We start from the raw sequence: 13,979 nt of genomic DNA, 5'->3' as shown, positions 1-13,979 counted from the left end.
ATGACTCATGATTGCAGTAAATATGGCCGTTGTCAGCAAGGTACGGGCAGATCAATATAAAGACAGTGACGGATTCCTTATCGATCGCATCAAAAAAGTTAAACCCAAGAACTTCTTCAACTCATCCAGATTGGTGGGAGTCCACCAAGTTGCTCTAGAATGGGGATTAAGTCTGGCACTGTTGTCCCTCAAGTGTTGTTCAGCATACAAATTAGTCTGTTCAATAATCTCATCCAAAAATACCGGGTACATGAACAACTGCAAGAAATTTATAGGCCAAAAGGTTTTAGTATTCACTCTGCACCTGCAACACAGTAAAGGCAGGCAATGCCAGCTCCACCATGTTTGGGGCAACCCAGAGTTCAGCTCCTACAATGGGAAGCCTTTCAGCCCCATGCTGCAATCCAGATGCCTCCTGCTGCACTATCAGCACATCAGTGTCCTTCTCCAAAACAGGCACTTCCTCCATACTAAGAGGGGCTTCATCATCACATGATGCCTCTCAGATAGGAAATTCCTTCTCTGCCTCAGATGCAAAGTCAGTCTCATAATCATGGTCAGAGGAAACAATCAAAGAGCATACCAACAACTTCTGATTGGTAATCCCGCGGCGAAATCATAATCCTTACTAATAAAAGTAATTCAACAAATAAGTCAACAACAACCAACACTGTGTAAAATAAGTGATAAAGTGTGGCTTTATCACAAATATCTATTTGCTCAAACACAATACCATTCACTTGTCTGAGAAGCTAGACTTACCGGCACCTCCTCTGTACAGGCACCAATGATATCCCACTAAAGAGGAAAATCAAACGTTACACATAAGGCAACACAATACACATTGTTCACAAATCCAAAGAGAATTTCACACACAATAACATATAAGCTAGGTATTCTGCTGTTACTACACCATTTCCCAAAAACTCATTCATGCATGGCAATGATGCTCATTTGGAGTAAACAGTATTTTTTTTTTTTTTTTTTTTAATTTGTTTTACCAAGCACATGCAACTATGCAAAATGCAGATCTACCAGAGCTGGAACCCACAAGCAATGTCACAGCAAAGGAATCAAAGGCTTTGCACTAGAATAAAAAGGAGAAATAAAACATTTTGATCAGAAATGCAAACTATGCACCAGTTCACACACACCCCACCACCAAACATTCAGATATTTTCCCGGGTGTCTAGTAGTTTTCTGCACCACTTGAGGGCATATGGGCCTAAAACAATGGCCAACCTGCCCCCAAGGAGCTTCTTCCAAACATGACCCCAGTTTGACATTCCCAGGCAGAGGCCGAACGTCAGTAGAATTAGCACTGGGCAAGACCAAGGGCATTGTTGAGAGAATGTTGGGGTAGATTACTGTACCCCCCATGGTGAGAAAAATAATGGTAATACTTGTATGTTTCATCCTACATAACATATGTGTGCAAAAGACTATCAGTGGGACATGCCCCATGGAGAGCAGGAAGCAATGGAGGGGAATGAGGAAAGAGAAGAAATACAACACACAATCGCAGGTCGGCAGAGACACAACCACATTGTTCAGAATCTTTTCTCACAACCCTTTTGTAATTGTATGGCCATATCAGATATATGCATATTACAATAAATTATAAATACATTTATATACAGTATCTTTGAGTTTCAAAGTTTATGTCACAGTCACTGTAAACCTCATAACACTTACATCTCTGCAAATTACAATAGGACTATACCAAAGGTCTGTTGCCGTTACATTCACACAAGCACAATATTGTGAAGAGCAAAATATGTGTGTGTCTCAACACCACATACCAAATCCATGTGCTTGGGCAAGACACACACCAAAACAAGGTAGCAATGTCAAACAGTGTGCACATGTTGAGAGTATGTGTGCTGCTAGAATGTACTGACCAAAAGCAGAAGTATCTTTACCACCACATTAAATCGGAGACCTTGCCAAACTCTGGGGTGCTAATAAATGGCTGGCTGACAATTACATATGCTACATTAAAATGACAGAATATTTTTACAAATAATTGCACAAAGTTGTCAAGAAGGGTGATACATTGAGCATAGTTTTTGAGATCCAGCCTTTCACTATGCCCCAAGCAGTGTGTTCAATAGATAACACATCATATGGAAGGATACCTGATGTACAGGATGAATATAGAATTTGCACATATTTTGAAATTATATTTTGATGACCATATGCCTCAGGAGCAAACTTCCCAAGCCCATATGACTGTGGGGAGCATTTGTGTGTATATCCTGGCAACCACTGACACAACTGATGTGAAACGGTCATGATTCCTGCTTTGCCGTACTGTCATGTTGCCTGTTGTTCCCCTAGCTGGCTGAGGAGGAATGCATATGCACACCTTCAACCGAGACTGACTCCACAGGCCATGTTCTTGGCCACCTGTCATCCAGTGTCTGGAGCATGAAAGGATGTCAACCTCCCTGCATCACCACTGAGAAACTTGCCTCTTGACAAATGTTGTCGTCCTATTCCCCAGATGTTGTGTTGAACACAACACTGGCTATACTAGTACATAAACCTACATGTAGCTGCATCACGTTTTCTACCTAAATAAGTCCAATACTACAAAAAACACATTATTCTGAAAATCGTGAGGTAAGTAACATAACTTGACAATCGATTTCTTTGTCATGTTGACAATAAAATTACACTCAGAGTCACCCCAAATACAATATTGAAATGTCAGATATTAGCACACTATGATCACTGAAATGGCAGTCACGAGCGAACTCAATACTTGCCAGCTTTTACCCCTGGACGAATAGCAGTGTTGGCAAGGTGATAATTCATTTATTGCAAGTTAGGACAGTTGTGTGGACCAGAACCCACACATCACCCTTTTTGTGTGGTGCATTGTACCATTTGTGCCAGGCAGAAGCTGTGCATCGTGCCCAATTTGTGAAAGTGGCTGTAGAAGTGCAAATGCATTGTTCAAGTACTACGTACTGGCCATTCTACTTGCAATCCATCACAAAATGACACAAAAAGGCAGAAGCATGCATACTCCAACCAGGAAATTACACAAAGGGTGAGTCAGCCTGCAGACAGGGGAGTGTTAATGTTACTTTTACTTTTTCTTGCAGTCTGTTGGTTTGTGCTGGTTATTAGAGGTGTATTGGAGAGTGGCTGGTGTTTGGTGCTGAAATATTGCATTGTCTGTGTCTGCTCCATCCAATTTTTGTGTATTTATTGTTTATTGTGTCTAATAGTAGTAAATTGTCTGGGGTTTGTCATTGTATTGCTGGGTGTTTGTCCATTTAGGGGTTTTAACTTTTCAAGGTAGGGGTTGAGTTAGGGAATATTTGTTTGTGTTTTTTTGCACAACTTACAATTCAATATTTTATTTGTTGGCTAGAAAGGTGGACCTGCACGATACACCAGGGGTGAAGCAGATACCTTGCAGGATCCTAATGCTACCAGTAAGTGTTCTGAATACATGCTTGTATATTTTTTCATTATTGATGTGGATGTATCACTCACATGTAACAATTTCACCCGCAGTGTTCATGCACAACAGAACTTATACTCAGAATAAAGTCAAATGGCCAGGATTTCAGTCAATGTGCATTTAGTGACAAAGCAAGGCCACTAGATTATTTTTTCCCCCCTGACATGCTGATGTTTGCTCTGCAACAGTTTGGTTGCCTATGACACAAGTTCCATCCTCTGGCACTAAGGGCCTGATTTAGATCTTGATGGTAACAGTCCTGCCATTGTTTTTCTGACTGAAAACCTGTCTGCTACCTTGGCGGTCCAGCCGCCAGATTTAGAAGTTGGTGGTCCCATAGGAGAAAGCCTACCTATGTCCCATCAACTCCGCCAAGGAATCCCATCTGCCGTCGAGGGTGTCATAGGAACTAGTAGGTGATGGTGGGGCTCCAGCTACACTTACCACTGAACAGATTTGGATATGCCTTTCTAACAAGGAAAAATTGACAGTATGACCCCCAAGTCTGACTTGGTGGATTGATGGGGAAAAGGGGTGGGAAAAAAAACTTTTTTTCTGATTCCATTTCCGTTTTTGACAGGACATGACTGGACATCACCCGCAATCACTGTTGCCACTGGACCACAGAGAAAACACCACCCCGTTGCTGGACATGAAGGTAGGAAACCCTCATTGGCTGCGTATATTGGGGGGTCACTGCAGAATCACTCAAGAACACTGCAGACATATGTAGCATATGTAGGGGACACAAATGAGTCAGACACAGATGGGGACACACTGGTACACAACACATATTGCACATTTACACAACTGTTATTATAGTGCCAGTATTTATTGGCAAATGAATCCTGGCACCACAATGACAGTACATTCACACCTGTCAACTGTGTCCATGTGTGCACATTGCCAGGGGAGCTGTACCTGTTATGTTGTGCTGCAAGTTGTGTGTGTGAGACAGTATGTGTATGTGTGTGTGCAATGTGATTGACTGGTTGCAGTGGATGGAGCTGGAGTGGGTTCTGTGGTTCTGTATGTATGTGTGCCACTTGCATATGGCCTTGATGTTGTTGTGTATGTTGTGTTGTGAATTGTGTTGCTGAGTGCAACATTCAGGTGAGTGTTGTTGCTTGATGGTTTTGTCCCATTATGTGTAGTTGTGCTTGTGTGTGAGTGTGTTTGTGTAGATGAATGTGTTGTGTTGGTTGCAGTGTTTGTGGTCCAGGTGGGTACAGTGTCAATGGTGTGTGTCTGTTGTGTCATGCATGTATGTCAATGTGTTTGAGGCATGTATGTGTTGTGTTGTGGTGGAATGTCAATAAATAGGGGTATATATATGATGTGTTGTGTATTGTGTGATGCATGGGGACACATATGGCAAAGGTACAGTGTGTGTGTGTGACTTACCTGTATACCATAGCCACTGCCATTGTCTGCTGTCCATTGGGTCTTATGATGTCCTCCCTCTTTCAGTGAAACAAAGCCAGTGCCCCGCCTGCAGGTCTGTAACATCTAAATATGTTGGTCAGAACACGGCTTAGTGGTGCAACCGCCGAGATCTAAATTACACCCTAAATCTACGGATGGTCCCACAAAGCTAACTCCTAACACATCGCACAGACTTAACAAACATAGGTTTGAGAAATGTTTAAGCCAAGTGGAATAACTTGGCTTAATTTATCTGTACACAACAGGTTTGTTTGTGTCCATATTTGAGTTGGACCCTGGTGCAGAGATAGTGTTACACATAGTCCAGACAAAGTAAGTCTGTGTAAAAATGCCACGGACATCTTCATTTTCCACCAGCCAATGCTCATACATGTTAAATACGTTCACCCTCTCCTGCAACCAAAGGTCAATGGTTAAGACATTGGGTGGGGTCAGGCATTAATACTCATCAACATTTAAGATGTTTATTTGTCCCTACATCTACCTGTTGCAATGTTGGATATCAAAATGCAAACAATTTCAACACTTGTGTGACTGACTCAGCAGGATAGCCATCACTAGCAAACCCTTCTTTCTATGATAGATGCAACTAAGGTTGTTGTGAGTGTGCAAATATATTCCTGAACATTGATTTGACTCATGCATGAGGCATATGGTATGTCAAAAGGTGTCGCTGTACGGGTGTTGTAACTTTATCTGTAGTCTTTTGGATTCATTATGTGTATATTTTACCCTGAATTATGGCTGCTGTATTCTGGCCTCAGGGGTACTCAGGCAACCCACAGAGTAGTCCATGTCATCCATATGTGAAATGGAGTGGGAGCGAAACTATTGCATAGATGCCGCACTCAGGGAAGCACGGTGCAGGGAAGCACTGTGCTAGCCGCATGCAGGCCATTATTCTGCTCCCTTACTGATGGTGTGACTTATACTGGCCAGCGCCAACGCTGTCACCCCTCACTCATGGTGAAATGTTTCCCAGAATCATACACAACAAATTACTTGTATAGATAAAGCCAGCATGCATGCCCACACTCCTCACATGCATTGCCTAATATATTTTGTGTGGGTAGGAAAGCAGTCTTGGGTGCATATACGTTTGCATATTTGTATATGTGTAAGAGAACACGGTAGTGCTTCAGCTGTATAGCAGACACTTTTTGTTCGTATTTCACAAATCTGGTCTGAGTTTATATTGGTGAAGTGTTCAAAAGTTAGGTCTTCATAAACGTAGCTAGCCAGAATCCATCTAAGATTGGATTACCAGGCACTGAGTCACATAAGCCTGTAATGCATGTTTGCTTCTGTATTTCCATATGAGTAATGCAATGGCAGACTGATTGGACTAGTTTTACCTCGCATTTCACATATGTGCCTATTGAATTAGGCAACAGCACCTCCAAAGTATGTGCATGTTAACCATGTGTCCTGTTTGATATGGAAATATCATTGTGCTTGGAATTTAGGGTAAAGAATGATGTGGTTATGAGTGACTTTGTCAATCAATTACCATGCCATATGATTACATTGTCCACGCTTAAGTCATTTGGCCTTGTTTGATTAGGAGATGTCTTTGTACAGATGATACATTGTTCTTATCTCTTTCACAATCTTTGGTCCTGGCTTTGCCGGCCACATGTAATAGTTTGACAATGTTACATTATTCTTGCAGAAATCATGTACATTTCCAAATGTAGCTGATATGTTATTCCTTTGTCTCCCTAGTCAACATGACAGATGAAGAGGCCAGAAATTTCCAAATCCATCTGGGATGCTACTGCCACATACGTAAGGTTTCTAAGGCCTACAGGAAGATGAGTGTCAAGTATGAGGAAGAAAAGGCAGCTGGGAAATGGAATGCAGGCAGGCATGGACAGCAACGAGCTTCCAAGGCCACCAGTATAGTGGACAATGACAGAGAACCCCAAGATATGGGTCGGTCCATTCTAGGCCCACCACCTGTGCCACAGGTGCTGGCCACACAGGAGTTACAGCACCTGCCTGCCACTGGTGTTGCATTTGAGGTCTAGCTCCCGTGGGATCTTCAGGAACCAAAAGATCATGTGTCTGGCATTGAGGATGACCTGTAAAGGCCTCTGTGCAATACTGCTGACATTGCAGGGGACCATATACAGGATTAGTGCCCAACTTTGACTCTCCCATGTAAATTTCCCTTTCCCAACATTTTGTTTGTTACATGTAGTTATTTATTCTTAGTGTTGGTTACAAATTAGTATAGGAATAGTGTAGGTTTGTGTAGGTTTTAAACATGTTTCATTGGGTAGTAGTATTTGTGTGTGTTTAGATGTTTCTTTCAAGTTGGGGTTGATATGTAGTGTGTGTTACTAGTGACAAAAATTGTAAATATATACATATGTTTGTTTAGATTTACATGTATAAGTAGTGCATGTTTAGGATGTTGTTCTTCTCTGTGTTGAACTAATGTATGTGTATTAAGATGGATGAGGGTACATGTTGTACTTGTCATCTGTGTTTAATAGTTAGGATATTTTAGAATAAGTTATGTAGTATAGTGTAGAAATTAGGTTAGTTATTGTAGGTTAGACATTTGTAGTTCAATGAACTTTGTTATGTACACTATTCTTTTTTTTCTAATTTCACTACTCTGTCACCAATTTTTAATTTGGATTTGCTAGCATGGAGTAATTTGAGTTGAGTATATGAGGTAGGACTTGCCTGCAGTGTTTGTTTCTGTGTTACTAGTGAGACACGTATTGACAATAGTCTGTATAACTCGCAGTTGAGTAACTTGAGGACTCTTCACATGTCTTTAGGAACTGTGAGTGCTCCCTTCGTGTGACTTGGCACACTGCCCAACATAGATAGCCAGCTGCTTTAGCATTGTGTGCGTTGGAGATGCTGCATGTATAGTACGGATGGATCTGTGACTCCAGAGTCCCCATTCCTGACTGTGCCAGGACACACACTGGTGTCTGTCATTTCCGCACTCACCCTTGAATCATTATACTGCATGAACGTGTCCCACATCTGCCTAGAAATGTCAGGCATCATTTGTATTGAGTACTTTCTTAGTGAGGAACTTCATGTTGTGACTTTGTGCAACTACTTGCTAGCTAGTAATTCATAAGCCTCCCCTTTCCTACTACCCAGGGCTCTGAAGCTTGATTGATGGGTGTGTAACCTGGCTCCTAATATTTGTTGTGTGCATATACTGTACTATGTATTTAATGTTTGGTTACTTTCCCACTCATTGCATAGGAGGGCTCTCAGGGGCAGATGAACAAGTTGCTCCTACGCATCACAGTGTGCCTTACAACACCATTTATCAATTGACATCGGACAACAAATACTTAAATGTTGTGGTTAGTGCTTACTTGAATCTAAGGTGTAAACTGAGCTTCACCATCCTTCAGTGGAATAGCTATGCTGCAAAATAATGGGGAGTCTGACCATTAGTATCTGCATGTTGTAAGAGCATACATTGTTATGGTACTTATGACATCTCTTCAATCTAAGCAGTAAGGGAGACATATGTGTGTGGTCACGTTGTCTTGATCACTGAGCAAGATATCTGTGGTTATGTGTAACTGTATTAGTGGTTCACATGGATCACAGGGCCCGTTATGTGCATGTGGCATTTCTATGAATAATAAGCTTTTTCACTGTGTGGCTTTAAAGTTGTTGATGGTTATTGTCTCACCATGACGTTCAATGGTTAAATGGGACTTTCAACATAATCCCTTAGCAGTGGATGTACATGATGCTTGCCCATGTCTTCCCAGAGCATGCAGTAGGGACTGTGGCACAATTACATTGAGAAGCAAAGAAGCGGTTCTTATATTGACACAACCAGCATGGTGTAGTTAGTCCTATCTGCCACAAATGAACAACACTGGTTCATTGTTGTGTACTTATTTACAGGTGTGTGCAATGTAAATTCAAAAGTACCAGTTATTGGGGCAGCAACCACAAATTTATTTAAGTCCAAAGGATGTCCAGACAGGGTTTGTACTGCTATGTGACATCTTGAGTAGAAGAGTGTTCCAGTAAGGAGGAGGTTCAAACTGCCATTATGGAAGGTAGGCCACATCAATAGTCTACAAAAGGTTCCATTTAACAGGCAGGCACACAAAAGGTGTACATTACCAGATGACAAGGAAGTGGCATGATCATAGACACAGGTCCAATGGGAACAGGCAAATATCACTGGGCAGTTTTCCACCGGGACATGGTGGAGTCCACATCTTTTCCTCTGATGTGTGTTGTGCCTCCCCTGCGGGTGGAGGTGCTTATGAAGGAGGCATCTGAACACACACACATGAGGGGCAGAAAATGTGGCTTTTCAGTACCCAGCTGTATTTGTCTGTGCTATTTGTATCACCAGCTGTGACTAGGCTGGCTGATGTTTGTGCCGACTGAACCAGCCGCAGCATACAGAGAATCTTGCCATTCCTCAGACGTCAGATGGAGCTTTTTTCTCCTGATCCCCAGTGTGCCTCGACCACTTGGTTTGGTGCACCGCAACCACCTTGAGGATGCCTCCCTGAGATGATACTATTAGCATCTTGTGGATGGAGGCTTGCACCTCTTGGAGTGAGGACAACCTCATTTACGCCCCTGCAGCAGTCAAAGGTTTTCATCGCTGTTCATAGTGTGACTTTATTTCCACTAACAGCTCTCTCTACAGCTTCCCATATTATTGAAGCCTGTTTTGAGAGCATAAGCAGATGACTGTGTTCACTGCTGGGTTACCATCAAGTACTTCATTTTTCCACTGTCTTGAGGAGGGCAAGAGTAACGAGGGCCGAAATGAGTCAACACTTTCTTTTGGAGGAGTCCTCTAAATATTGAACACATCTAGTAATGCTTCAGACACACGTTTAAAAAAACCAAAGGACAGGATTGTCCTCCATGTGAGACCACTTCAAGGACTACCTCCCATGTGTATTGTACTATAAATAAGGAGTGCAACCACATTTCTAAAATCAACTGGAAGTCTGAGCTAGATTCTAGTTGGCACATTTATCTTGTTATATTCACAAATCTGTGATTGCTTTTCTTTTTTCATTTTGTATGTTTTCTTTCTTTGATGCTTAAATGTAAACTTTTATGTACACTCCAGGTACCAGTACTGTGAGTAAAGATTATTACGCCATTGATGAATGAAATAAAGCATGTTGTTTTGAAAGTATATAAGAATACCAGTGATTAACTGAAGTATTCACTGTGGTACTAACATATGTAAGATCTTTTCCCACATAATACCATATTGCTTGCTTAACCAGCATTTGTCTGTGCCAACATGGGAGGCAACACAGCATTGACAAGGGCCTGATGGTATGTCAACAAGCCAGTAAGGTTGCTGAGGAAAGTGCCCATGGTTGCAATATAGGAGTCCTGCTTGCACTCCATAGATTGGAGGATGTTGTGGATGGGCCCAATGATGGCTGCTGTGTGGCAACCTCACTGGTGTCACATTGGCAGGACTATTGTGGTTGCCTCTGGCAATGTGACACTAGAAATGTCAGCCAGGGACTGTTCCATTCTATTGAGTATGGGTAGGTGACTTTGGTAGCCTCAGATGTGTCCTCATTGGGACTCCCTCTAGGGTGCCCACAATGGTCTCTATCCCTGCCCACTCCTCATCTACCAGCTGCCACTGAAATCTACTGCTTGCGTTTGGAAGGCAACTTGGGGGCCCTCAGAAACCAGAAGTGTACTTGGGCTAGCAGATGGGGCATGTCCTGAGTTAGGCAGTTCCTCTGGAGACCCAGCAACACTGCCATCCCTTGCTGTGACCAGAGAAGTTGTTCCAATAGAGTCCAGGAGTTTTTGGAAGGTGTCATCGTCCATGGTGGCCATGATGTCCCAACAGGTTAGTCATCCAGGATAGGCTGCTGGTTATTGTTTCTCCCTCTGCAATGTACTGGCAATATGTTACTGGAAAACTACGCTGGATGTTGACATGAGTAATGTTGCTGACATCCAGCGTTTATTCTCATTCAGTTTTGTTTCAACATTCACCCGTATGACAAATGTTACTTGTAGGAAATAAGGCAAAGTTGCATTGTAGTTGCCTTTCGGATGGCAATATATTTCCATTGTTTACACGACCAACATGTGTGAAGGTTGACTTTCTGTTTCATAACACCCATGTCACATAATTACACAGCTTGCTGCTCTACCTTGCCTCCGAGCGTGAGTTGAGGTACAGTACACATTTGCCTTGTAGATTATCATATTTTTTACATGAAGGCTATAGTCATTATTGCTTCACTTCTTGACACCACTACTGAGCAAATTGCAAAAAGTCAGCAGGGTGCCTGCAACCCCTTCAGCTCAATGTGCTCAGCCACACGCACATTGCACTATGCTACCAGGGGCACACCAGGCTCATACACCATCTATTCTTTAAAAAAACACTCATAGTGTTCTGGTGTACCTCACTTGCAATCACCACCACCCCAAGTCTAATTTTGTAGTTGACAGGAGTTAATGTGGTCTCTACTACATCAAGCAGCACCTGTGTGCTCTCATCCGACACATCATGACATCTGCATGCAATGTAGGTTCATGCTAGTGACTGTACATGTAGCTATTCACATAAACCTACATGATGAGACTTTGCATACACTATAGCTGGAGCCCCACTTCGGTGAGGAGTTGGTCCTCTGTCAGCTCCATTCCAATGCATTACTCTACAGTCAAGATTTACCAGCAAGGACTCAAAAATCAACACAGTAACCTCATGGTGCAAGGGGAGAAGCAATGTCCAATTCAGGTGGGCCAGGGTTCAAATGCCCATGTATGATGTGCTATTTCCAGTTCAGGTATCTTTGCTTTGTAATGTGGGACTTGTAGTCCTGGTAACTCATGTGATATGTTCCACTACAAGTCCCAGTATACAAAGGTGGACCTGGACTGGCGCTGACCATGACATATGAAATGAACAAAGTTGACAAAGCTAGACAGGGCTGTACAGTATGCAACTTGGCAGTATGATGTACATTTATATGATGTATGAAAGAACATGTGAGTCATTCCTGCTATTTGCATTGCAGACAGGCTAGTACATTGCAGGAACATAGCATGTTGCCTTGCACAGCATGACATTTTTAGGTATATTGTCCCTTGTTGCCACTTATCCTGTTGGTCTTGCTGGTCCTCAAAGTCAGTACTGTCCTGTCACTCCTGCCACTAACTCTGTTGGAATGACTAATGCCACCTGCTCCTCCAATGGCTCCAGCTCCTCCAGGTCCTCAGGTCCTCCTCCAGCCTGCATAGCTGCCCTCAGTTTATTGGCCAGTTTCTCCTTGATTCTAGACTTATAATCATGCCAGCGCTTCTTGCACTCTGTCACTGTCCGTTTAATTTGCTCTACTCTGTTGGTCTTCTCCGCTATGTACTGACAAACATTTCTTTCTTTCATAATGGCAATTTGGAGGTGACAAAGAGCTGATGTTCATGCCTTGTCACCTCCATTACACATTTTATTCTCCTTCTCACTGAAATTATTTTCCCTCTTACACTCTGAAGTTCTGTCTGGAGAAACTAGCTGGAGTTGAGGTTGTAGGGACTGTTGCTTTGACTGCTGCTGCCCCTTGCTGCTTGCTCCATCTCCCCCTTTTGAGGTGTAGGGAACATTTATGCTTTCCTTTTTAAGGGAATTTTTGATGCACGATTCACAGATGATTTGTGGCACATAAGCAATGGTTTATGACACCCAAAGCAGCTTACGTCACTTTTCCAGGACATACATCAATTTTTTTCTTATGCATCTTACGACTTTGTGACATGGTGCGCAGTACCGTATCTATGGTGCATTTATGGTATAAGTAAGTGTTGTACTGCAGCAGAATTTTTTTATGTTGCATCACTACTTTGCCGCAGTGATGCATCATTGTTTGTAAATATGCCCCTGAGTATCTGAACTCTGCCTGCTACCTCTGGGTTTAACTTGCTCTGCAGAAACAGTGACATCCAAAATGAGAAACAGCTCTTAATTATTTTATCTTTTAAGTTACGATTCACTAATTCTGATACAGTATAAACTATACCTTGTCTCGATCTCTGACTCTCTGTAGTAAGTTGAAGCTCTGAGTCTCCCTGGAGATTAGACTTAAACAGAGTCTCTATTATAGATTAAACATAATATTTGAACTACAAGACTATGTTGATAACTACCTTCAGTCGTGGTAAAATAACTATGTGCTCCAAATGATTCTTAATGTAACATGTTTCATCAGCTGTTACACAAGAAATACACATTAGTACTGAATGTTCCCTGGACAAACAAGCATTCACATCCACACAATCATCACTACCCTAATACTTTATTGTGACGGAAGAAAGCATAAACATGTTTGTACAAATCAGCATACTTTACTACTTTCAGTGCAAAAATATTACAGGTTAGAGTCCATATACTAGGAAAGGATGACTCCTGAAAACAATGCTCAAAGTATCATTGTGTAGGTTCTTGAACACGATGCTGTCCCAAAATCTTTCACTGAATATGAAAGTTTTGATTACTCCAGGTGTCTGCTATTCTATCCTAACTCTGGCAACAGGAACACTAGTGTGTTTGCCTGTTAGAAATTGAGTCTTTGGTTGGCAGTCAGGCTACTCCCTTTCCAAGCAAGGACCCTCACTCTAGTCAGGGTAAGTCACACACAATCCAAATTATCCTGTGCCCACCCTCTGTTAGCTTGGCACTGGGCAGTCAGGCTTAACTTAGAAGGCAATGTGTAAGGTATTTGTGCAATAAATCATGAAATAACACTGTAGAACACCACCAAAATACACCACACAGTGTTTAGAAAAATATATAATATGTATCTGGTAAGATGCAGATCAAAATGATTAAGATGCAATACGTGTATGTTGAAATATCACTGTAAAAATGATATAAAGAGTCTTTACTCTCTTAAAAGCAACAAATGTCTTTTGAGAGCACAAAGTACCTGGTTTGCATGCAAAATCTCCGCAAGGAACTGCAGAGGAGGAGAGGTGTGGAAAAGAGGGAGGTGTGTGTCGATTTCTTGGGCCACACACAGCAATGTGTCATTTGTTT

The sequence above is a fragment of the Pleurodeles waltl genome, chromosome 2_2 (assembly GCF_031143425.1).
Source record: "Pleurodeles waltl isolate 20211129_DDA chromosome 2_2, aPleWal1.hap1.20221129, whole genome shotgun sequence".
Taxonomy (NCBI): domain Eukaryota; kingdom Metazoa; phylum Chordata; class Amphibia; order Caudata; family Salamandridae; genus Pleurodeles; species Pleurodeles waltl.
This window is presented reverse-complemented; position numbering follows the sequence as displayed.